The 25,919-nt window shown below is 42.3% G+C and overlaps 1 protein-coding gene and 2 long non-coding RNA genes across 3 annotated transcripts in view; all 3 read left to right on the forward strand.

Moving 5' to 3' along the window:
* The window catches only part of LOC140693127 (trafficking protein particle complex subunit 9-like), a 1,110,112-nt gene that overhangs the window by 495,463 nt on the left and 588,730 nt on the right, over nucleotides 1–25,919 (forward strand). The gene's annotated exons all lie outside the window — the stretch shown is intronic.
* On the forward strand, nucleotides 1,965–4,337 carry LOC140693283 (uncharacterized). The gene is made up of 3 exons (XR_012069006.1): nucleotides 1,965–2,190; nucleotides 3,366–3,721; nucleotides 4,047–4,337. It is a non-coding gene; the product is annotated as an uncharacterized lncRNA (long non-coding RNA).
* On the forward strand, nucleotides 5,766–6,168 carry LOC140693216 (uncharacterized). Its single transcript, XR_012068939.1, has 2 exons — nucleotides 5,766–5,921; nucleotides 6,032–6,168. It is a non-coding gene; the product is annotated as an uncharacterized lncRNA (long non-coding RNA).

Raw genomic sequence — 25,919 nt, forward strand, 5'->3', positions numbered from 1 at the left:
TTAATTCTACCTACTAAAACTGAAAAAGGAAAAAAATAAGAAATCTATTTAAAAAAACACCCCTCTTTAGATATTAAAACGTTCATTTCTGAGATTCTGTGAAAGACAACATGGAAGTAGGTTTTTAAGATTTTCTCCTTGCGCCTCAGTGAGCAGCCTGGGCTGCACAGCTTGGCAGCCACAGTCACCCAGGACTTGCCAGCTTGCTCCTCACTTCTTGGGAGGAAGGTTAGCTGCTTCAGGAATATTTATGCTCTTAGAAGTTGCTGAAAACCCCACAGAACTTCTGTTTACATGGAGTGTATCTGTCATTATACCCCATTTTAGAAATTAGAACAGAAAATTTAAACCCGAGAACTGACAAGCACACGCTGTCCCAGCATGTGGTCAAAGCAGTGCTGCCATGGTGGGGTTGTTTTGGTTCCAGAAAAAATGCACCGTACACTCAAGAATGAGTGTGAACCCACAGATCTCATCTCATTAATGCTATGAAGAGGTGGGACCCAATGCCCCTAAAACAGTGCTGAAGTCTCCAGATGTCTCAGAACACACAGAGCCATGGGATCAAGAATCCAGTGTCTCGTGGATCATCAGCAGTGGGGACCGCGTCCTGGGTCAGGAGGAGCAGAAGTAGGGATAGCAGGCACACAGTCCTTTTGATAGCAAAGCTTTAAAGGTTTTGATCTGAATGAAAGTTTGGCAAAGATTTGCATTTAGACTAAAACATTTCCTCTCCTGGAGACGTTAGAAGGATAACACTGATTAATAGAGGATGATTGTAATGGATTAATTATGATACTGATGACATGGGCTGCAAACACTAACCCTGCACTCAGTGTAGACTAAGCCTTTTATGTACACAATTCATTAGGTCTCCACACCCCTGCAAGGTGGCATTAGCACTCATACAACCATGAAACCAGTGACTATAAAACAGTCACAAGTCTTCCTCTCCAGCATGAGGTAGCAAAACCAGCAAGGATTTTCAATGACAAAAGCAAAAATCATATATTTTTGGGAAAGAAAGCAAATGAAACACTGAAGAACAATAAACAAAAAGAGCAGATGGAATGGAAAATTTTATTGAAGAAAGCAATGATTGATTCAATTAAAACAGGTAATGTCCCTGGTATAATTGAACCATGAATCCAAATTTTTGGGAAAGTGGATTGTGAAATTACTGTCTCATTTAATATTGGAATTCCTAGTTGGACCAATTTGATATGCATCACTGGTGTGAGGTTAGATATTTAGACAAATAACAACATTCCTATTCTTTAAGTTAACAGGAAACATATCACAGGACTCCAGACTTAGGGAGAGAATGCAAACAATAACAATCATACTCCATCAAGTAAGGACACGTGTCCCTGCGTCACCAATGAGAATTTGCACAAAGAAAACACAGTTCTCCAATTGTGACAAATATGAGACTGTGATCCATGAATTACAAGAACAAGCAACTGTTTAAATGCCATAGGCAAATTTTTTTTTATCATCTTGCAAACATCACTGATGTTCTAGGTAAGAAAAAGAATTGTTTTACTAACAAATCCAACTGACACAGGGGTTTTTCCAAGTGACAAGGTGATTCCAAAAAGTGCAGTAAAATGAGTAAATATGATCTGTGCAGTGACGGAGATGGTCTTAGACTGACCAGCATCACGATTCCCGGTTTTACACTTGCTATCTGCTCGTCAACTCTGACACAAGAACTCAACAAATGATTTTTTCCTTTAGAAAAAAAGATAAATAAAATCTAACTACAAGATGTGGTATGTAAAGCGGTGATGAAGTTGTCTAACCTTATAATGCAGCCAGTGTAATGTAGCACTTATTCGGGCACAAGAATTTTTAATTCATTATTTCTTTTATACCCTCGTTCTATCCTAAAGGAGTCACTTAAAGTTTTCTACTTTATTCAACATATCTTGTGAGGGTTGTGATATACTCTGGTATGGCAGTTTTCAGAGATTTAAAATCGCCTCTGTGGTTGTGGTCTGGAAAGAGAAGGTTCCCTCACAGCTGCGACGGAGAAGCAATCCCCGGAGTCCGCCTCCGGGCAGCTTCCGAACCGCATCTGCTTGCACTTGGCACGGGACACCATCAGCAAGTGTAACTCTGACAAGGAGATTTCCCCGGGGCCTGGGAGGTGCTCTAACATTGTGAAGACACTTGTTTCCCAGTTAGGTAAGTCTTGGAAAAATAGTTTATTAGAAGTGACTCCCTTTGTATGTGCCTTTTGTCCTGAGAGGTTACTAATTAGCATAGGATATAAAATACCCCATAATATAAGAATTTAGGTACCACATCTTTCCATCTACCTGTCTATTTGTTTATCATATTTATAGTTAGGTTACATTTTCTATGACGTTCACTTCTGGGCACCAGAAAAGAAAGGTTACAAAATATTTATTATAAATAGGGGGGACTGGGTCTAAGGGTTAAAAACCACTACTGCTAACAATAAAAACCATATAATAATTTTAATCTCAGTTGCATCAGACCTTCCAGAATTACTCCCTCAATTTCACTGTTAAAACAGTAATGGAATCTCTGTTCTTCCAAGACTCGGGCCTGATCGCCACCCATCCAGACATCTGTCTGTGGGTCCCTACTTGTCCTCGATGCCCCCAAACACACCTTACGGGGTGAACTTTCTTCAGTGCCCCTACTGTAGGGGAAACCTGGAAGTCCCAGGCACTGTCCAGGAGTCACATCAACCTGCAAAAATCAAAGTCATGTGACTGAAACGGGACAACCCAGGTTGTGTGATAGGGCTGAAAGCTCACCAAAAACAGGTTTGGGGGCCAAACCCAAGCCCACCGGCTCCTCACATGAAGAAGGACAGGGAGGCCCAAATTAGCCACGAGACTGGGGGGCTTCATTACTCCATGAATAAAGGATTTGTGCCAGTCCCACCTTTAGACAGGGAACCCGAAAACCCAGACTTGGAAGCACCCCGTCCCCTCCCCTCTGAACAAATATTCTCTCAAGACACATAGTGAGAGATGGGAGCCCTGGTGAGCTCTGGAATAAGATGCAATATGAAAGACTGCTGGTACCATATGATGCGGAGCTCAGGCAGCCCCCAGGGCCACCAGCCCTTCTGGTACAACTGATGCCCAATCTTCCATCCACAACAGTTTCTTCAGGACACTTACACACACATAACCATCACACAAAAATGATTGCTTAGACATATTTTAAGAGAAATAACATTATGAGAATGCCAAATTCATGACAAGTCAGAGTCAAGACCCCAGAGTATTTACTGAATGAGATTTCACATGTGCTCCGCAGAGAACTTTAAACCCTTAGGACACAGTCATGGAAAAATAGGCATTTTCTTTCTTTCCTCCAAGTTGGCTTTGCTGGAGAACTCCATAGACACAGGAAGACTCTGGATCCCACCTCTACTACTTACACAAAGGGCTCAACACGTGGAGAGGGATCAGCGCTGGTGCGACCGGCTCCAATGTGACCACTCCCGTGCCCAGCTCCCCAAGGAGCAGAGCTCCCACCAAAGGAGCAGAGACCCCCAGGAGCAGAGCTCCCCCCACGGACACTGCAGTGCCTACAAGAATCAGGAGTCTGATGAGTGAGCATGGGGCGGGCAAGACAGGAAGCAAGCACCGCTCCCTCAAGCTCTGGAGGTGATCTCTGTGTCATCTTGAATAAATACAGTCAGCATTAAAGATGTTTGACAAGAGGGTAAAAGGTAAGGCCTCCCCAAATCTCCACTCATTCCTTTAGTGGGAGTCCTGTTAGAACACATGGTGACAGACGCTGGCATTACATGGGCACGTTGCCCTCAGGGCTGCAGGGGAGGCCACGGTGCTGCCTCTGCCCCACCTCCTTCCCTCATCCCCCAGAACTCACAGGGGCCACTGACACGTTTCTCTGACTTTCTCTCCTTGGTATTGCTGCTCTTCTAGCTTTTAAGAGCTCATAAACACCTCACCAGAAAATCTTTAACAATGAATCCAAATCAAATGAAATCAACCACAGATACACACTGCCTTCATCATTACTTTTCATTTTAGGACGAAATTCTTGAAGACGACTCCCTGACCTGAAGGGATGGATGGAGGAGAAAAGAAAAGAAGACAAGTATTTTGGCCCCCAAAAAATGAGAGGTAACCAGATGGTGGCTAGTTTTCATCGCACCTCTCTGCCCGCCCCAATTTCACATGCCCCTCCCAACTCAATTCATCAGAACTCGACTGAAGGAGACGGCTGTGCAAATTTATTGGAAGCCAAAGAAATTGCTCCAGAAGCAGTCTCCCGATCCCAGCGAGAACACTGAAAACTGACCAGTGCCAGGATCTGAGTACTAAAACACACAGACCCAAACTCCACCCCCCTCCCTGGTGGGTGTACTTACAATGGGGGTGTCGCCACGCAATTTGTCATCATCCAACATATAAAAATGAAAGGGACACCAGTTTTCAACATCACAGTCCCTCTGAAACAACTGGTAGTCAATTAGCGTTTATCAGCAACAAAAGTCGATTTTCTCCCCTGCACGTGGAGGTCAACACACAGAAGAGACTGATGATCCCCACTGCGAGTGTAGCTAAGTGTGTCTAAGCAAACTGGCTCCATCAGCCTCCTGATGAGCAGGGAAGTGTGTGAGCCGCGGGGCTCTGCAGACTAATGGCCAGGCAAGGAGGGCGCTTCCTTGCTTTGGGGAGAAAAACGCGGAAGCAACACTCGCTGGAAATAAATTCTAATTAAAATTTCAACTGCGGTTCCTGCAGCGTAACCCCTGCCAATAGATGAGGCTCCCTCTGTGCTATCCAGTCATGTGAGGCAGGCTCATTATTATAACTGTGTGTTTGGTTTAGCAAGTGAATCATGTCTGTTTTCTGAAAATTACTTGAGGGTGGAAAACCTTCCAAATATGTTCATTTATTTGCTGTGGAATCTGTTTAATCTTCGTAAGAGCATTTACAATGACAACCTTCTTAATTACAATGACAACCTTCTTAAATAAGCATCTTTGCCCGAGAGACCTTTCCAGGCACATGCGCCGAAACCTAGGACAATCCAGAAGCAAAATCAAAACCGTTTCAGCTGCACAACACCGCAGAATGTGTCCAGTTTGAGAATCAAGGATTTTTTTCTCCATACCCTTATACTCTTCTGCCCAAATTAATCAGCCTCTGCTGCTCTTGTATACTGAGTATTGTATGACTCATCTTCTCTGCCTGTGAAATGGAAATGGGAGATACTTCTACCCAATAAAATGTCATAGAACTAACCAGCAAAATTATATATATTAAAAATAAAAGCCAGGGCTTTATGCTGTCCAGGGTTATGAATCATTTATTTAATGTGTCAATTGCTACAAGAATAAACTTTTCTAAATGTAAAACCTCCTCAGAAATCTTCAACTACTATTCAAGAAAAAATATCTCAGAAAATTTCTGAGAAGTATTTAAAGGAAAATCATTTTAACTGAATCATATTCTATGCACACTGAATACATTCTCTTTAGAGAACTCCTAGTTTTTTTAAATGACCTATAAAAATACACCCAGTATTAATCAGTAAATCTTCATTCCTTATTTTTAAAATTCTTAAGACATGCTATTTTTCTTAAATCAAATGTGTAGGTATTCGCAAGCCAATGGACAACGGAATTACCTAAGAAGACATTATAAAGCAGCAAGAGCAACTAGCACTTTGCCAAACATCCTGCCTGAGAGCCACTTGGATCATCTCATTTTGACCTGACCGCTTGGAGGAGAGCTCCATCAGCCCATTTAACACATGAAGAAACTGAGGCTCTGGGTGGTCATGTTTCCTGTACTTGATGGAGCCGGGATCTAAACCCGGATCTTTGTCTATAGAGCCTGTGCCTTTACCAGATCACACTTATATTTCTCATACTTCAAATGCACTCAGTCCCCGAGGTAACACACCTTCCTTGCGTTTCTGAGAGTTTTAGGAAGTACTGAATTACGAGGACTAAGCAGACATTTTGTGTGGGCTAATTTTTTATTTTCTGATTTTCCTGAATCAGTTCAGGCTGAATTCATACTACTTACGAGGAGAAGTCCTGAGGCAGAGGAGAGAGGGGAAGATAAGCCAGTCATAAACAATTTCAAGAGATCCAATTCATCAAGGAAGCAAAGTATTAAATAAACCACTTCAGCAACACTCTTGTCAGTAAGCCTTGGTTTCTCTGTCTCAGCCTGAAGGAGGGTAAGCCCTCCAGCCCATCTGCCTTCCTGCCACCTACCGTGGATGATCTTGGCTCCCTCACCTGTGACACGTGTGTTCTCCAGGGAATCTTTGTAGAGATTAAACAATAAAACTATATGCAAAGGGGATAATTATTTGCTAGACAGCAGGCACAAAACAAAAAATAAAATTATTTTATTTCATGAAAATGGGAGGTAAGTCTCCCAATTAAACATTCCTGATAGAATCCCAACAAGGACTTTAATTTACCTGCCAGAAATTGTAAAATAACCTTTCTTTTTTAAAGGTTGTATCCATTCTCCCTACTTTTTACCAATCCTGGCTGTTATCCTGAAAATCTATTCCCAGAACTTGGCATCCATCTCCCATATTTAAATCCTTAAAGTTTGAAATTATGATGAAGCTTGGGCACATAAAGATTCACACCATAATTCACAGAATAAACAAAGACCACAGGAACAGGGCCACCTCCAGACCCCATGTGCTCAGGACAGGCTCCAAACTTCATAAAATCTGATGCATGCTGTTTGAACAGAAAGAAAATTGAATGCTATCAAGGAGGCTGACACAGAGCACTGGCCAGCTCAAGAGACGACTCCTTCACCCCTCGTCTGACTTAAGTCATCTAACAGTTGTCAGTTGATCTCTAACTAAAAGTAAAACAGGGGTAGGGTTGGAAAGTAACATTTTTCCTACAATATATACATATTGTCAACTAAAAATTGGCACTTGTCATCTGCCTCTGATTTGATTAAATCATGAGCCACTGCAGCTGCTGACCTTCAACGCCCTCTGAAAGTAGTTAAGGGTGGAGATCAGGAATGGGGTGCTCTGTGCTCTGGGAAAATGGGCAGAAAAGCCTTCAGATAGTTAGACATTTTCAGGAAATTTTAAGAGCCCAAATTCTTTCATCTCCTCCTATCTAGAAAAGCACTAAAATCATTAACAGAGACACCTGCTCCTCGACTAGCAGCAGCCTCTGCCTTAACGTATACTTGACTGCACGTCCCCCTTCACTGAAATCTCATATACTGCTGAGCTCCCCCTCATCTTCAGAGCACTTCCTCCGAGCTCTCTGAGATGCTGACACCTGGGCTCTGGTTCTCATTTTGCCCCAGATAAAACAACCCACAACACTCATGTTGTGTGGTTTATTGACAGTATCACAAAAATGAAGCTTACATACTTGAACTCATAGTAAACATTCATTATAAAATATTTCTTGACTTAAATTACTTTTTAAAAGTAAATAATTATTCCATTTCTTAAATATAGCATTTTTAAATATAAATTAACAGATATTTGTGAATCTTAGGAAAATATATTCTGGAAAAATTTTTAGCTAATTAATAAAAAAGCTACTGTGTGGAGTTATAGAAATTCAGAAGTGGAAAAGAATATTATTGTAACTCAAGTTCTTGTTTTAATTGCAGAGATCCTGAGGCCTCAGAAGACATATAAATTTGCCTGATTTTATACACTGTCCTTTAACAGAAAGCCTAGAACTAAGATCCTGGTCTTTGAGAAACCAAGACTTGCTCAGCTGGTGCAGGGTGAACTTTATGAAAATGAGTCATGAGAAAGAACCAGAATGTGGGGTCCTGGGTGAGGCAGCGGAGGAAAGGAGGGTCTCACCTGGTCGTGGGTGAGAAATAGGCTCCTGCAGTGCTGGTGTGATGGGCATCCCTCAAGTGCCTGAAAACTACTATTTAGCACACCTGCCACCGAAACGCACACGAGCTGTTTAACTAGAAGGCTGACCAGGAGGCTTTCTCAGTGACACAACAAGCTATTTTCACGTTCACTCTACAACTACAAGAAGAGAAAGAATAGAAAGCTGATATTAATTATTAATAATTTACACCAAGAACCAAGGAATTTCCAGGAGAAATATAAAGACTTGTTGGAAGTTTCATTATGTGAACTTACTGCCAATTCAGTTGTCTTAAAAATTGTTCTATAAAATATATTGTCCTTTGCTGCTCCAAATCACATTTGAAAGAAATATTGTTTCTTAAGGGTGTTTCTGGAATTTTCTTCTATTTTCTAACACCAAATCTCAGAGCTTTAAAGAATTGCAGGGTTGGAATTTGGTCCACTCTTCTCTAGGCAATTTATTGTTCCTTCAAAGAACAAGGGGGGAATCACATAGAAAAGCATTTGAGCATCAGGCTGCTTACATTTCCTCCGGAAGTCTTGGAAAATAATGTGGAAATGAACAGCAGGACAGAATCCTGGTTGGAGGGTCACTGGCTAGAAGGTGAAAACAAATGTGTTCTCCAACATGCTCTGGTAGCCACTAGTTTAAATGAACCGAGCATACACGCACCTCTACGTGAAAATCTCAACCGTTACCAATCGCTCAGTGCAGCCCGAAGCAATGAACGGAGTGCAGAGGTCCCCGGCGGCTCATCGTGGTGTCTTACACCACGTGCAGGATGAGAGGTGCCTCCCCGCCCCCTCCCTCCCCTCCCCTCGAGGGAGATGGCTGGTCCACAGCTGAGCTTACCTCATAGCAAGCTGTCTCTCAGCCCTCTGTCTAAAGCAAGATAAAAGCAGGAAAGCTACCTGGGACTATACAGAACCATCCCAAAAGGGAACTGAAGCACCTTTCTTCCCTCCTCTCTGCTGCCTGGAATGTGGACCTGATGGTTGACCCTCAGGCAGTCACTTTGGGCCATCAGGTTGATGGGCTGAAGATAACAGGCATCTTGTTCTCTGACCCAGGGGCCATCATGCAAACCAGCCCTGGGCTACCAATTGCTTGACTTCTTTATGTAAGAAGGAAATACAATTTTAGCGGAATTGGGAATTACAATGTATTAGGAAATACAATGTTTTAGCCACTGCTGTTATCTGGGGAACTAAGTGTTGTACATTGCCATGGTAAGACCTAATAATAAAGTTAAATATTCACCAAAAACTATTTACCAAATAGTTAATAAATGATAAAGAGATCTTGATTTTTGTTTTAATGCTATGAAATGTAAATCGTTTCAGCATATGCCAATAAAACAAGACACTGTGGAGATAAAGCAAAACAGAATTTGTAGAACAGAGACCAAAAGCATCCTCCTCTCCAAGGCACAGAAGGACAGCCATGACTCTACGTGACAAGGCTGGAGTCACATGGGCTCCCTGTTTTCCTTGTCTTGGGTTGTGTTCTGTTTCCGACCTTGGGAAAAATGGATAAGACTGCTGGTCAAATCATTTCAGGAACAGCTTCCATCGTGTAGAACCCATGTCTCTTCCTTTCCTCTGCCTCCTGGAATGTTCTGACACAATTAATCAGTCCAGCCTTCTAAACTGAGCAAATGGATCTCAATCAATCTGCTTTTAGACACAGTTAAGAAATAGACATTAAAAAGCATAACTAGGAAATCTTATCTTCCAGAGGTCATTGCACAGATGAAATAGGAGAATATCTGTGAATCACTCTGTAAACACTAAGTACAATACAAACAATAGTAGTACTGATTCTATGTCACATTCATCAAAAAAGGAAAACAGAACAGTTTTCTACCAGAAGGAGAAGGTGCTTTGCAATTTTCTGTCACTTTAATTCTTCAAAAGTTTCTGTAAAATTGATGTCTTTAGAAAAATCAATGCACATTAGGGACTAATTTTAATTCCTTCATCTCCCCCGGTTTAACACATATCAAGAATGTTACCATTTCTAGACATTTTACTTAGGAAATCCTTTGATATACATGAGGCACAGAACACGGCAAATTGTCAGTATCACTCAGGATAGGAAACCCATGTTTGATACCCGAACTTGAAGACATGAAGAAGATGCCTGACATGTCCCACTGACCTTTCAAGCTATTCTTTTTCAGACACTTGTTTCTTCTTGATCCAGAACAGACATGCATTTGTTGATGTGAGACTCTTTAAGTGAAAAGGTCAACCCATCATTACCACTTTAGAGACTGAAATCTTACCCTCCTCATCCATGTGGACATAGTATCCTTACTGATTCCTAACATGAAAAATGACCATCGATGACATCTCAGGATGCTCCAATGCAGAGGTTCTCTGCTGCAGTGAGGAGGAAAGAGCCGTGTGCTTCAAGATGCACTTACTGTCTGTAGCTCACTTGGTAAGACAATGCAACTTGTCTAAGCTAAAACTTAAAAATGGACAATAGAGACAATGTCCATGGCAAAGGGCATTTAGAGGCTAATTCCTTAGCCCCACTTAATCGCTTCTCAAGAGCCGTGGGCAATACCTTGAGAAAGGCAGCAATATGTTACCCAACTCATCAAAAAGCTGCGCCTCCTACTAATTCACAGTAAGTGTCATCTTGCTCAACAGATCTCCCTGTGTCTCTACAGTGTACGGCTAAATTTTCTTTATTTTCTCGGTCGGGGGACACTCCATTTTTGAAAATCCCCCTCCGTGCAGTCAAAGTTCTTATTTCCCAATCACAATGCAGGCTTGAAGGGGGGATAACAGAGCTGACAAAACATTGATCACTATTTATTCCTTGATAAATTTTTGGCACATGGACTAAAAATCTTTGGGTCAGTTGGACATCAAGATTGTATCTAATTTACACAATTGTCAACTGTCATTTTACTACCAGCTCCTGAAACAGTCACGTGGTCACTAGGTTTTTTTTTCCTTCCCTTGACCCATGGATTTGATGATTTCTAACCAGACACAATAGATTTTTGAAAAGAAATCTGTTTCACCTTTTGCTTTTAAACTAAATTTGTGTACCTGACCCTGACTTCACTCTAACATTCACAAAAAGCTATCCAAGAACACCCCCTTTTGACATCATCTGTAGATGTCTTGAATACACTGCTGAGCTGATTCTTCCAGATCATTAAAATATATATGTCCATTATGCTGTGGTCCTCTTCAATTTGTGGTGTTTTCAGTAATCATTACCTCTTTTAATAATTTATTACACATTTAGCATTTCTTTATCCAATACAGTTACATTAGTATATAAGATTTCAAAAGAACTGGTTTCTCAAAATGATGATATTTAACATCTATGGCCTTTTCTTAATCAAGTAATTCTATAAGGCAGTCAAGGACAGCAGTGAAAGTTGTGTGTGGTGATTGCTGCTTCAGAGTCTCCGGTCCTGCCCCATGATCTTGCATGTGTTTACGCATCCTTGTGAATGTCAACACATCAGTCTATTAGGAGCTGAAATTAAACTACCTGGATGCTAATTTTTCTTTTTAAAAACAATAAACTCAATTTCCCCTACAAATTCTTTATTGTTTCTCATACTGAGGCTCACCACTTTTCCTAATATATATGTTTGGTGGGGAGGGGGGCACAGCCTTGAAAGCCTGCAGACAGCACCAACTATATAAGGTTAACCAGAGGTGGCCATGGATGTTGTGTGACTTCAGCCACCGAGCACAAGCACCTGCTGTCCCTCCAACTGTTCTGCCTCCATTGCTGACATCCCTGAAGGTCACTGCCTCTTGTAAAATTCTACAACATTACAGTTCATATATTTTTAAAGGTTTCAATTTGTGAAAGTCGTCTGTTGTTTGTGTAAAATGGGGGGGGTACTTGCCATTGCTCGTTTCAGGCTAAACTAAGTCCAGAAGGACACACACACTCAGTTCTATGTGCCCCCAAAGAAAAGTTCGAAAGGCTTCGGGACAGTGGTGACACTCAAACCTTTGGAATTTTGAGCTCTATGAAAGTATCACTTATTAAGAAATTAAGCATTATAATTCTAGACCAAGAGAAACAGAATCCCCCACAAGTTACTTACCAGAATTTTTTTAAAGAAACTATCTTCCCTAAAATCCAATGATAAATCAAATATCCATGGAAAGAATATAGAACAGTAATACCAAGCAACAATTTCTACACTAATGCTGATTAGCCATCAGCCCAAACCAAAGGACATAGAAATAAGCCACTTGGAGATAAAGAGATGGAAGAGAGGTATTAAAAAACAAGAATATAAAAGAAGTAATGGCCCTATGGAAACCTGCCCACTTTTTTGAAATAATTACTTGGTTAAAGGAACTCACTCGTGAGGATTGGAAATGCACCAAGAGGAAATCTAGCAGGGAAAAGAAGCAGAAGCAGGTCTCAGTTTTCTCCGAGGCTGATCCTAAATGAAAAAAATTTCCTTGGCTTCCACAATACACAACCTGCATTGATGTCTAAGCAGAAGAGTGAGGAGGAGAGAAAACCGAATGTGTGTGGAAGCCATCCTTCACCAACACTGCTGGAAACACAGAACTATGGTGTTGGGGCACTGCCCGACCGATATATATAACAGCAGGAATAAGCTCTAACTAGGTTTCTGAGCGATAAATGCTTTTAGCTTTAAATCTACTCAAGTAAACATACAGAGAAATCATGGTAAGTGCTTGAGGTGTAGCCTTGCTGTTTAGGTGAGATAAAGGAATGCTTCTATACTTGTTCCATTTCGGAAACACATGTGAGTGGAAGCCAACCTTCACCTATGTTTCTGAGAACCCAGAGTTTCTCGCCTCGGGGAATTACGGTACTTACATACATAAGGGGAGGCACAAGCTCCAGGTGGCTTTTCCTTTCCAAAGAGCTTTTACTTGAAACCAGCTTTTAGAATCATGCAGAGAAATCAGAGTTAGTGTTTCTATGTCACTCCACCTTTTATGCTGTATGAAAGAACTCCACACCACATGCCCAATTTTCAGATATGTATGAGTTTCGAAGCCGTCCTTCAACTAGCTAATTGGGAACCCACAGTTTCTGGGGTTGGGAAACTACGCTACATACATATCTATGGGGATGCACTAGTACCAAAACGGTTGTTCACTGCAAACCACGTTTACTTGCAACCGGCTCTGAAAAACATACTGAGAAATCAAAGTGTTCCAGTGTCACTTAACCTTCAATGCTGGATGAAAGAACACCTCTCCACATGATAACTTCTGACATTTGAATGTGTGTTGGAGCTGTCCTTCACCTAAATTGTTGGAAACCCAGAGTTTCTGGTCTAGGGGATCTACGCTACTTACATATGTAACAGGAGGCAGTCGCTCCAACGCGGTTTTCCTAAGCAAACCCCTTTAACTTTGAAACCGGCATTAGTAAACATGCTGAGAAATCAGAGAATGTGTTTCTACATGTCACTCTGCCTTTTATGCTGGATGAAAGAACGCCACTCCACATGCTCTATTTTCAGATCTGTATAAGTGTGGAGGCCGTCCTTCACCAAGCTTGTTGGGAACCCAGAATTTCTGGACTAGGGAAACAACGCTGCTTTCATATATATGCGGACAAACTAGCACCAACTCACATTTCCACTGCAAAATGTTTTTACTTGAAACGGATTTCAGAAACATGCTAAGAAATCAGAGTGAGTGTTTCAGTATGTCACTTAACCTTCAATGGTGGAAGAAGGAAAGCCTCCCAACATGCTCACTTCTGACATCTAAATGTGAGTTGGAGCCATTCTTCACAAAACTTCTTCGAAAACAAGGGTTTCTGGTCTAGGGGAACTTCACTGCTTACATATCTAAGCAGAGGCTCTCGCTCGAAAGCGGTTTTCCACAGCAAATCGCTCTTCCTTAGAAACTGGCATTAGGAAACCTGCTGAGAATTCAGAGTGACTATTTCTGTATGTCACTTAACCTTCAATGCTGGATGAAAGAATGCCTCTCCACAAGATCACTTCTGACATTTGAATTTGTGTTGGAGACATCCTTCTCCTAACATGTTGGAAAACCAGAGTTTCTGGAATACGGGAACTGCCCAATTTACATATCAAAGCGCAGGAACTCGATTCAAAGCAGTTTACCAAAGCAAAGTGATTTTTCTTTGAAACCAGCATTTCACAGTAAACATAAAAGGCAGAGTGAGATGTACAAACACGTTCTCTGATTTCTCAATATGTTTCTTAAACCTGGTTTCAAGTAAAAGTGGTTTGCAATGAAAAACTGAGTTCGTGCTATTACGTCCCCATATATATGAAAGCAGCAAAGTTTCCTTGGACTGAAAATCTGGGTTTCCAACAAGCTAGGTGAAAGGCGGCTTCCACACTTCTACATTCCTGAAAATTGAGCATGTGGAGAGGCGTCCTTTCATCCAGAACAAAAGGCAGAGGGACTTCCAGACACACATTCTCTGATTTCTGAGCATGTTTCTTACGCCGGTTTCAATGTAAAAGCGGTTTGATCTGGGAAAAGAAGTTGGAACGAGTGCCCCCCCCTTACATATGTAAGTAGCTTAGTTCCCCTATACAAGAAAATCTGGGGTTCCAACAAGTAAGGTGAAGGATGGCTCCAAGAGAAATTCAGATGTCAAAAGTGAGCTTGTGGAGAGGCTTCTTTCATCCAGCCTTGAAGGTTAAGTTACATACAGAAACAAGTACTCTGATTTCTCAGCATGTTTCTCAAAGCCGATTTCAAGTAAAAGCAGTTTGCAGTGAAAAATCGAGTTCGTGCTAGTACATACACATATATTGGAAAGTGCAGTTTACCTTGGACTGAAACAATGGGTTTCCAAAAAGCTAGGTGAAGAACGGCTTTCACACTCATACAGATCTGATAAATGAGCATGTTGAGAGGCGTTCCTTCATGCAGCATAAAAGGCAGAGATATTCTAGACACAAATTCTCTGATTTCTAAGCATGTTTCCTAACGCCTTTTTCAATGTTAAACCAGTTTGCTGTGGAAAACCACTTTAGAGCGAGTGCCTCCCCTTACATATGTAAGAAGAGTAGTGCCCCTATACAAGAAACTTTGGTTTTCCAACTAGTTAGGTGAAGGACAGCTCCAACACAAATGCAGATGTGAGAAGTGAGCTTGTGAAGAGACGTTCTTTTATCCAGCATTAAAAGTTACGTGACATACATAAACATTTACTCCGATTTCTCAGCATGCTTCTCAAGGCCGGTTTCAACTAAAAGCCGTTTGCAGTGTAAAACCGAGGTCATGCTTGTTCGTCCCTATATATATGAAAGTAGCTTAGTTTACCTTAACTGAAACTCAGGGTTTCCAACAACCTAGGTGAAGTATGGCTTCGAAAATCATACAGCTCTGAAAATTGAGCATGTGGAGATACGTTCTTTCATGCAGCATAAAATGCAGAGGTATTCTTCACACACACCCTCTGACTTCTCAGCAGGTTTCCTACCACCGTTTTCAATGTAAAACCGATTTGCTGTGGAAAACCAAGTTGGAGCAAGTGCCTCCCGTTAGATATGTAAGCAGCTTAATTCCTCTATACCAGAAACTATGCGTTTACAACAAGTTATTTGAAGAACAGATTCAAAACACATTTAGATATCTGACGTGAACTTATGGAGTGGCATTCCTTCATCCAACATTGAAGGTTAAGGGACATACAGAAACAGTTACTCTGATTTCTCAGCATGGTTGTCATAGCCGCTTTCAAGTAAAGGAAGTTTGCAGTGTAAAATCGAGTTCGTACTAGTACGTCCCGATATATATGGAAACAGCGTAGTTTATATTGGGCTGAAACTATGGGTTTCCAACAAGCTAGGTGAATTACGGCTTCCACACTCATACAGTTATGAAAATTGAGCATGTTCAGAGGAGTTCCTTCATGCAGCATAAAATGCAGAGGTAATATAGACACACACTCTCTAAAATTTCAACATGTTTCCTAATGCCGTTTTCAATGTAAAAGCGATTTAGTGTGAAAAACACGTTGGAGCAAGTTCCTCCCCTTAGATATGTAACTAGTGCAGTTCCCCTATAACAGAAACTCTGGTTTTCCAACAAGTTAGGTGAAGGAAGTCTCCAAAACAAATTCAGATGTCAGAAGTAAGCCTTTGGAGAGGCGTTTTTTTCATCCAGCATTGAAGGTTAAGTGATATACAGAAACAAATTCTCTGAGTTGTCAGCATGTTTCTCAAAGCCGGTTGCAAATAAAACTGTTTTGCAGTGTAAAACCAAGTCCGTGCTAGTAACTCCCTATATATATGAAAGAAGCGTAGTTTCCATTGGACTGAAACTCTGGGTTTCCAACAAGGTAGGTAAAGGATGGCTTCAACACTCATTCAGTTCTGAGTATTGAGATTGTGGAGAGACATTCGTTTGTCTAGCATAAAGGTAATGGTTTCCAGTAGAAACAGCTACACTGGATTCTCAGTATGTTTCCTAGTGCTGGTTTGAAGTTCATGCAGTTTTCATTGTAAATCCGAGTTGGAAGTAGTACCTCCACATTTCTACAAATGTAGTGAATTTACCCACTCATAAAAAACTGTGTTCCCAACAAGCTAGCTGACAGAAGACTTTCACACACACTTAACTCTCAGAATTGTGCAAGTGGAGAGATGTTCGTTCATCTAGCATGAAGGGAATGGGTTGCAGTAGAAACACTTGTTCTGGATTCTCAGTATGTTTTCCTAGGGCCGGTTGGAGATTCATGCACTTCACACTGAAAAACAGAGTTGGAGCTTGAACCTCCCAAAATATATTAATTTCACACAGTTTCGCACAGAAAAGAAACTGTGTGTTCCCCAAAAACTATGTGATTGACACAATTCATACTCATTTAAATGCCAGAATTGAGAATGTGAAGAGACGTTCGATCATCTAGCATTAAGGGAATGGGTTGTAGAAACATGTACTCGGGTTTCTCAGTATGTTTTCAACTGCCGGTTTGAAGTTAATGCAGTTTTCACTGTAAAACCGAGTTGGAACTACTACCGCCCCAAATATATATAAATAGTGTTGTTTCCAACTGAAAAGAAACATAGTGTTCCCAACAAGCTACGTGAATGACGGCTTTCACACACATTTATTTCTCAGATTTGAGCATGTGGAGAGAAGTTCGTTCATCTAGTATAAAGTTAGTGGGTTGCAGTAGAAACCCTTACTCTGGTTTTACAGTATGCTTCCTAGCGACGGTTTGAAATTCATGCAGTATTCCCTTTAATACCGTGTTGGAGCAAGAACGTCCCCATATATATGTATGTACTGTTTTTCCAACTGAACAGAAATTTTATGTTCTCAAGAAGATAGGTGAAAAACCACTTTGATGCACACTGATCTATCAAAATTGAGCCTGAGGAGAGGCGATCGACCATCAAATATAATGGGAATGTTTTGCAGTTGAAACACTTATTCTCTTTTCTCAGTATGTTTCGTAATGCTGGCTAGAAGTTCATGCAGATTTCATTTTAAATTAAAGTTGGAGATAGCAGCAACCCTTATAAAAGTATGTAGCGTTTATTCAAACTGAAAAGAAACTTACTGTTCCCAACAAGAAACCTGAAAAACGGCTTTCACACAAACACTTACTTTTTAGAACAGAGATTGTGGAGAGACATTCGTTCATTTAGCATAAAAGAGATGGTTTGCAGTAGGAACATATACTCAGCGTTTTAAATCGGTATTCTAGAGTCAGTTTGTAGTTCATGCAGTATTCACAGTAAAACGGTATTGGAGATAGAATCTCTACATATATATACATGCAGTGTATATCCCACTGAAAAGAAAATGTATTCCCAAGAAGCAGGTGCAGGATGGTTTCACACAAATTATTTTTCTGAGCTACTCATGCAGTGAGAAGTACGTTCATCTGGCACAAAGGGAACGCGTTGCATAAGAAAGACTGACTCAGAATACAAAGTCTGTTTCAAGTGCCGATCAGCATTTCATGCAGTTATCGACATAAAATATTGTTGGAATTAGAATTTACCAATATATACGAATGTAGTGTAGTTTCAAAAAGAAAAGAAATTTTAATGTCTAAACAAGACAAGTGAATAGAAAATATTACATACAAACACATAAAATAGAGCATGTGGAGGGACGTTCGATCTTCTAGCACAAAGGGAACTAGGTGCAGGAGAAACACTTACTTTGATTTCTCAGAATGTTTCCTACTGCCAGTTTGAAGATGCTGCAGTTTTCACACTAAAACCGAGTTGGAGCTTGAACCTAACCATATATATGTATGCAGTGGAGTTTACAACTGAAAAGAAACTTTGTGTACCTATCAAGATAGGTGAAGGACGGCTTTCACACACACTTATCTCTCAGAACTGAGCATGTGGAGAGACGTTCATTCATCCAGCACAAAGGGAACGGGTTGCAGGAGAAACATTTACTCTGGTTTCTCAGTCTGCGTCCTAGTACCGGTATCAAGTTCCTGCGGTTTTCACTGTAAAACCGAGTTGGAGCTTTTACCACCCCATATATAAGTATGGAGTGGAGTTTGCACCTGAAAAGAAAATATGTGTTCCCTTCAAGCTAGGTGAAGGACGGCTTTCACACACACTTATCTCTCAGAAATGAGCATGTGGGGAGACGATCGTTCATTCAGTACAAAGGGAACAGGTTGCATGGGAAAAAATTACTCTGGTTTCTCAATGCGTTTCAAGAGCCGGATGGAAGTTCCTGGGGTTTTCACAGTAAAACCTAGATGGAGCATGTACCTCCCCATATATATGTATGTACTGGAGTTAGGAACTGAAAGGAAACTTTGTGTTCCCTTCAAGCAAGATCAAAGATGGCCTTCACACACACTTATCTCTCAGAACTGAGCATGTGGATAGACGTTCGTTCATCCAGCACAAAGGGAACGGGTTGCAGGAGAAACAGTTACTCAGGATTCTCAGTCTGTTTCCTAGTGCCGGTTTGAAGTGCCTGCCGTTATCACTGTAAAATCGAGTTGGAGCTTGTACCTCCCCATATAAATGTATGGAGTGGAGTTTGCAACTGAAAAGAAACTTTGTCTTTCCTTCAAGCTAGGTGAAGGACGGCTTTCACACACACTTATCTCTCAGAACTGAGCATGTGGAGAGACGTTCGTTCATCCAGCACAAAGGGAACGGGTTGCAGGAGAAACACTTACACAGATTTCTCAGTCTGTTTCCTAGGGCCGGTTGGAAGTTCCTGGGTTTTTCACAGTAAAACCTAGTTGGAACGTGAACCTCCCCATATATATGTATGTACTGGAGTTAGGAACTGAAAGGAAACTATTTGTTCCCTTCAAGCAAGTTGAAAGATGGCCTTCACACACACTTATCTCTCAGAACTGAGCATGAGAAGAGACGTTCGTTCATTCAGCACAAAGGGAACGGGTTGCAGGAGAAACACTGACTCTGATTTCTCAGGCTGTTTCCTAGTGCCGGTTTGAAGTACCTGCCGTTTTCACTGTAAAACCGAGTTGGAGCTTGTACCTCCCCATATATATGTATGGAGTGGAGTTTGCAACTGAAAAGGAACATTGTGTTCCATTCAAGCTAGCTGAAGGTCGGCTTTCACACACACTTATCTCTCAGAACTGAGCATGTGGAGAGACGTTCGTTCATCCAGCACAAAGGGAACGGGTTGCAGGAGAAACCCTTACTCTGGTTTCTCAGTCTGTTTCCTAGTGCCGGTTTGAAGTGCCTGCCGTTTTCACTGTAAAACCGAGTTGGAGCTTGTACCTGCGCATATATATGTACGGAGTGGTGTATTTTACTGAAAAGAAACTTTGTGTTCCCTTCAAGTTAAGTGAAGGACGGCTTTCACACACACTTATCTCTCAGAACTGAGCATGTGGTGAGACGTTCGTTCATACAGCTCAAAGGGAATGGGTTGCAGGAGAAACCCTTACACTGGTTTCTCTGTATGTTTCCTAGAGCCGATTTGAAGTGCCTGCCTTTATCACTGTAAAACCGAGTTGGAGCGTGTACCGCCGCATGTACCTGTATGGAGTGGAGTATGAATCTGGAAAGAAATTTTGTGTTCCCTTCAAGCTAGGTGATGGACGGCTTTCACACACACTTATCTCTCAGAACTGAGCATGTGGAGAGACGTTCGTTCATCCAGCACAAAGGGAACGGGATGCAGGAATAACAATTACTCAGTTTTGTCAGTATTTTTCCTAGTGCCGTTTTGAGGTGTCTGCCGTTTTCACTGTAAAACCGAGTTGGAGCTTTTAACCTCCCCATATACATGTATGGAGTGGAGTTAGAGACTGAAAAGAAACATTGTGTTCCCTTCAAGCGAGGTGAAGCACGGATTTCACACACACTTAACTTTCAGAACTGAGCATGTGGAGAGACGTTCGTTCAACCAGCACAAAGGGAACGGTTTGCAGGTGAAACACTTACTCTTGTTTCTCAGTCTGTTTCCTAGTCCCGGTTTGATGTGCCTGCATTTTTCACTGTAAAACCGAGTTGGAACTTGTACCTCCACATTAATATATATATGGAGTGGAGATTGAAACTGAAAAGAAACTTTGTGTTCCCTTCAAGCTACGTGAAGGACGGCTTTCACACACACTTATCTCTCAGAACGGAGCATGTGGAGAGACTTTCGTTCATCCAGCCCAAAGGGAAAGATTTGCAGGAGAAACACTTACTCTGGTTACTCAGTCTGTTTCCTAGGGCCATTTTGAAGTACCTGCCTTTTTCACTGTAAAACCGAGATGGAGCTTGTACCTCACCATATATATGTATGGAGTGGAGTTTGCAACTGAAGAGAAACTTTGCGTTCCATTCAAGCTAGGTGAAGGACGGCTTTCACAAACTTATCTCTTAGAACTGAGCATGTGAAGAGACGTTAGTTCACCCAGCACAAAGAGAACGGTTTGCAGGAGAAACACATACTCAGGTTTCTCAGACTGTTTCCTAGGGCCGGTTGGAAGTTCCTGGGGTTTTCACAGTAAACATAGTTGGAGCGTGTACTTTCCCATATATATGTATATACTGGAGTTAGGAACTAAAATGAAACTTTTTGTTCCCTTCAAGCATGTTCAAAGATGGCCTTCACACACACTTATCTCTCAGAACTGAGCATGTGGAGAGACGTTCGTTCATCCAGCACAAAGGGAACGGGTTGCAGGAGAAACCCTTAGTCTGGTTTCTCAGTCCGTTTCCTAGTGCCGGTTTGAAGTGCCTGCCGTTTTCACTGTAAAACCGAGTTGGAGCTTGGACCTCCCCATATATATGTATGGAGTGGAGTTTGCAACTGATGAGAAACTTTGTGTTCCCTTCAAGCAAGGTGAAGGACGGCTTTCACACACACTTATCTCTCAGAACTGAGCATGTGGAGAGACGTTCGTTCATCCAGCACAAAGGGAACGGGTTGCAGGAGAAACCCTTACTCTGGTTTCTCAGTCTGTTTCCTAGTGCCGGTTTGAAGTGCCTGCCGTTTTCACTGTAAAACCGAGTTGGAGCTTGGACCTCCCCATATATATGTATGGAGTGGTGTTTGAAACTGAAAAGAAACTTTGTGTTCCCTTCAAGCTAGGTGAAGGACGGCTTTCACACACACTTATCTCTCAGAACTGAGCATGTGGAGAGACGTTCGTTCATCCAGCACAAAGGGAACGGGTTGCAGGAGAAACACTGACTCTGGTTTCTCAGTCTGTTTCCTAGTGCGGGTTTGAAGTGCCTGCCGATTTCACTGTAAAACCGACTTGGAGCTTGTACCTTCCCATATATATGTATGGAGTGGAGTTTGCAACTGCACAGAAACTTTGTGTTCCCTTCAAGCTAGGTGAAGGACGGCTTTCACACACAATTATCTCTCAGAACTGAGCATTTGGAGAGACGTTCGTTCATCCAGCACAAATGGAACGGGTTGCAGGAGAAACACTGACTCTGGTTTCTCAGGCTGTTTCCTAGTGCCGGTTTGAAGTGCCTGCCGTTTTCACTGTAAACCGAGTTGGAACTTGTATTTCCCCATATATATGTATGGAGTGGAGTATGCAACTGAAAACAAAATTTGTGTTCCCTTCAAGCTAGCTGGAGGATGGCTTTCACACACAAATATCTCTCAGAACTGAGCATGTGGAGAGACGTTCGTTCATCCAGCACAAAGGGAACGGGTTGCAGGAGAAACCCTTACTCTGGTTTCTCAGTCTGTTTCCTAGTGCGGGTTTGAAGTGCCAGCCGTTTTTACTGTAAAACCGAGTTGGAGCTTGTACCTCCCCATATATATGTATGGAGTGGAGTTTGCTACTGAAAAGAAACTTTGTGTTCCCTTCAAGCTAGGTGAAGAACGGCTTTCACACACACTTATCTCTCAGAACTGAGCATGTGGAGAGACGTTCGTTCATCCTGCACAAAGGGAACGGGTTGCAGGAGAAACCATTACTCTGGTTTCTCAGTCTGTTTCCTAGTGCCGGTTTGAAGTGCCTGCCGTTTTCACTGTAAAACCGAGTTGGAGCTTGTACCTCCCCATATATATGTATGGAGTGGAGTTTGCAACTGAAAAGAAACTATGTGTTCCCTTCAAGCTAGGTGAAGGACGGCTTTCACACACACTTATCTCTCAGAACTGAGCATGTGGAGAGACTTTCTTTCATCCAGCACAAAGGGAACGGGTTGCAGGAGAATCCCTTACTCTGTTTTCTCAGTCTGTTTCCTAGTGCCGGTTTGAAGTGCCTGCCGTTTTCACTGTAAAAGCGAGTTGGAGCTTATACCGCCCCATATATTTGTATGGAGTGGAGTTTGCAACTGAAAAGAAACTTTGTGTTCCCTTCAAGCTAGGTGAAGGACGGCATTCACACACACTTATCTCTCAGAACTGAGCATGTGGAGAGACGTTCGTTCATCCAGCACAAAGGGAACGGGTTGCAGGAGAAACCCTTACTCCGGTTTCTCAGTCTGTTTCCTAGTGTCGGTTTGAAGTGCCTGCCGTTTTCACTGTAAAACCGAGTTGGAGCTTGTACTTCCCCATATATATGTATGGAGTGGAGTTTGCAACTGAAAAGAAACTTTGTCTTCCCTTCAAGCTAGGTGAAAGACGGCTTTCACACACACTTATCTCTCAGAACTGAGCATGTGGAGAGACGTTCGTTCATCCAGCACAAAGGGAACGGGTTGCAGGAGAAACACGGACTCTGGTTTCTCAGTCTATTTCCTAGTGCCGTTTTGAAGTGCCTGCCGTTTTCACTGTAAAACCGAGTTGGAGCTTGTACCTCCCCAAATATTTGTATGGAGTGGAATTTGCAACTGAAAAAAAACTTTGTGTTCCCTTCAAGCTAGGTGAAGGACGGCTTTAACACACACTTATCTCTCAGAACTGAGCATGTGGAGAGACGTTCGTTCATCCAGCACAAATGAACGGGTTGTAGGAGAAACACTGACTCTGGTTTCTCAGTCTGTTTCCTAGTGCCGGTTTGAATTGCCTGCCGTTTTCACTGTAAAACCGAGTTGGAGCTTGTACCTCCCCATATATATGTATGGAGTGGAGTTTGCTACTGAATAGAAACTTTGTGTTCCCTTCAAGCTAGGTGAAGAACGGCTTTCACACACACTTATCTCTCAGAACTGAGCATGTGGAGAGACGTTCGTTCATCCAGCACAAAGGGAAAGGGTTGCAGGAGAAACCCTTACTCTGGTTTCTCAGTCTGTTTCCTAGTGCCGGTTTGAAGTGCCTGCCGTTTTCACTGTAAAACCGAGTTGGAGCTTGTACCTCCCCATATATATGTATGGAGTGGGGTTTGCAACTGAAAAGAAACTTTGTGTTCCCTTCAAGCTAGGTGAAGGACGGCTTTCACACACACTTATCTCTCAGAACTGAGCATGTGGAGAGATGTTCGTTCATCCAGCACAAAGGGAACGGGTTGCAGGAGAATCCCTTAATCTGGTTTCTCAGTCTGTTTCCTAGTGCCGGTTTGAAGTGCCTGCCTTTTTCACTGTAAAACCGAGTTGGAGCTTGTACCTCCCCATATATATGTATGGAGTGGAGTTTGCAACTGAAAATAAACTTTGTGTTCCCTTCAAGCTAGGTGAAGGACGGCTTTCACACACACTTATCTCTCAGAACTGAGCATGTGGAGAGATGTTCGTTCATACAGCACAAAGGGAACGGGTTGCAGGATAAACCATTACTCTGGTTTCTCAGTCTGTTTCCTAGTGCCGATTTGAAGTGCCTGCATTTTTCACTGTAAAACCGAGTTGCAGCTTGTACCGCCCCAAATATTTGTATGGAGTGGAGTTTGCAACTGAAAACAAACTATGTGTTCCCTTCAAGCTAGGTGAAGGACGGCTTTCACACACACTTATCTCTCAGAACTGAGCATGTGGAGAGACGTTGGTTCATCCAGCACAAAGGGAACGGTTTGCAGGAGAAACCTTTACTCTGGTTTCTCAGTCTGTTTCCTAGTGCCGGTTTGAAGTGCCTGCCGTTTTCACTGTAAAACCGAGTTGGAGCTTGTACCACCCCCTATATATGTATGGAGTGGGGTTTGCAACTGAAAAGAAACTTTGTGTTCCTTTCAAGCTAGGTGAAGGACGGCTTTCACACACACTTATCTCTCAGAACTGAGCATGTGGAGAGACTTTCGTTCATCCAGCACAAAGGGAACGGGTTGCAGGAGAAACCATTACTCCGGTTTCTCAGTCTGTATCCTAGTGCCGGTTTGATGTGCCTGCCGTTTTCATTGTAAAACCGATTTGGAGCTTGTACCACCCCATATATATGTATGGAGTGGAGTTTGCAACTGAAAAGAAACTTTGTGTTCCCTTCAAGCTAAGTGAAGGACGGCTTTCACACACACTTATCTCTCAGTATTGAGCATGTGGTGAGACGTTCGTTCATCCAGCACAAAGGGAACGGGTTGCATGAGAAATCTTTACTCTGGTTTCTCAGTCTGTTTCCTAGTGCCGGTTTGAAGTGCCTGCCGTTTTCACTGTAAAACCGAGTTGGAACTTGTACTTCCCCATATATATGTATGGAGTGGAGTATGCAACTGAAAACAAAATTTGTGTTCCCTTCAAGATAGCTGGAGGATGGCTTTCACACACAATTATCTCTCAGAAGTGAGCATGTGGAGAGACGTTCGTTCATCCAGCACAAAGGGAACGGGTTGCAGGAGAAATCATTACTCTGGATTCTCAGTCTGTTTCCTAGTGCCGGTTTGAAGTGCCTGCCGTTTTCACTGTAAAACCGAGTTGGAGCTTGTACCTCCCCATATATATGTATGGAGTGGAGTTGGCAACTGAAAAGAAACTATGTGTTCCCTTCAAGCTAGGTGAAGGACGGCTTTCACACATATTTATCTCTCAGAACTGAGCATGTGGAGAGACGTTCGTTCATCCAGCACAAAGGGAACGGGTTGCAGGAGAAACCCTTACTCTGGTTTCTCAGTCTGTTTCCTAGTGCCGGTTTGAAGTGCCTGCCGTTTTCACTGTAAAACCGAGTTTGAGCTTGTACCTCCCCATATATATGTATGGATTGGGGTTTGCAACTGAAAAGTAACTTTGTGTTCCCTTCAAGCTAGGTGAAGGACGGCTTTCACACACACTTATCTCTCAGAACTGAGCATGTGGAGAGACGTTCGTTCATCCAGCACAAAGGGAACGGGTTGCAGGAGAAACACTGACTCTGGTTTCTCAGTCTGTTTCCTAGTGCCGGTTTGAAGTGCCTGCCTTTCTCACTGTAAAACCGATTTGGAGCTTGTACCTCGCCATATATATGTATGGAGTGGAGTTTGCAACTGAAAACAAACTTTGTGTTCCCTTCAAGCTAGGTGAAGGACGGCTTTCACACACACATATCTCTCAGAACTGAGCATGTGGAGAGACGTTGGTTCATCCAGCACAAAGGAAACGGGGTGCAGGAGAAACCCTTTCTCTGGTTTCTCAGTCTGTTTCCTAGTGCCGGTTTGAAGTGCCTGCCGTTTTCACTGTAAAACCGAGTTGCAGCTTGTACCGCCGCATATATTTGTATGGAGAGGACTTTGCAACTGAAAACAAACTATGTGTTCCCTTCAAGCTAGGTGAAGGACGGCTTTCACACACACTTATCTCTCA

This window comes from Vicugna pacos, unplaced genomic scaffold (genome assembly GCF_048564905.1).
Source record: "Vicugna pacos unplaced genomic scaffold, VicPac4 scaffold_19, whole genome shotgun sequence".
NCBI classification, from domain to species: Eukaryota; Metazoa; Chordata; class Mammalia; order Artiodactyla; family Camelidae; genus Vicugna; species Vicugna pacos.